The 743-nt window shown below is 61.9% G+C and overlaps 1 protein-coding gene across 1 annotated transcript in view; it reads right to left on the bottom strand.

The window, feature by feature from the left end:
* The window catches only part of ADAD1 (adenosine deaminase domain containing 1 (testis-specific)), a 79,131-nt gene that overhangs the window by 42,929 nt on the left and 35,459 nt on the right, over positions 1-743 (bottom strand). The window lies entirely within an intron of this gene.

Here is a 743-nt window from a genome sequence, read left to right as displayed (position 1 = left end):
CAGCAGACTGAGGGGTACTCAGACTGCGAGCTCCCTACCCGCCAGCCCTCCCAGGTGCTGCTTGCCTGGGGACTCCAGGAGAGTGGGGCAAATCCCGAGGTGGAGTAAAATCGATGCAGCTTGGGCACCCTGTAGGTGATTCAAGACCAGCACCTCTCCCCCTGGCAGGGTCAGGGATTGATCTCCAGGATCCAGGGGTTAGGCCTGCAGACCAGACCCCGTACACCCAGGTCGGGATCGCACTGCCCTGGGGCACGGAGGAGCAAGCTTTAGTGCTGTTTTTGGGTCCTGTAGCTAGCTCTTATTCCTCTAGAGAGGCCCTCTTGTGCCTCGGGTGGTGTGTGGGGCCCTGGGATTTCCAGGTGTGTCCTTATTCTCCCCCTCAGTGGGAGGAGTGAGTCTGGGTGGGGCTGGGTTGGGCAAGCCTGCCCTCAGGCTCCACCACTGCTGTTAGCAGGGGTCAACTTCTGCTCTTTGTTTCTGTGCAGAGCTGCCGGGAGGGGCTGAAATGGCTCCACTCAGCTGAAAGTCTGGGCTTGTGGGCTGGGGCTGTCTAAGACCCGCACTCCGGAGCAGGTCTCGCTCCCCTCCACTCTCCCCCTCTCCGTGGCCTCTCCCAGGCCTCTGCCAGCAAGTGGGGCCTCAGGGCGATGGATCTCCCCTGGCTGTGACGTGGGCCGTGGGTGGGAGGTTCCCTACTCAGGATCGTAGCCTGAGCTGTCCTTATTCTCCCCCTCAGTGGG

Source organism: Propithecus coquereli, unplaced genomic scaffold, assembly GCF_000956105.1.
Source record: "Propithecus coquereli isolate 6110/MARCELLA unplaced genomic scaffold, Pcoq_1.0 Scaffold323, whole genome shotgun sequence".
NCBI classification, from domain to species: Eukaryota; Metazoa; Chordata; class Mammalia; order Primates; family Indriidae; genus Propithecus; species Propithecus coquereli.
This window is presented reverse-complemented; position numbering and strand designations above follow the sequence as displayed.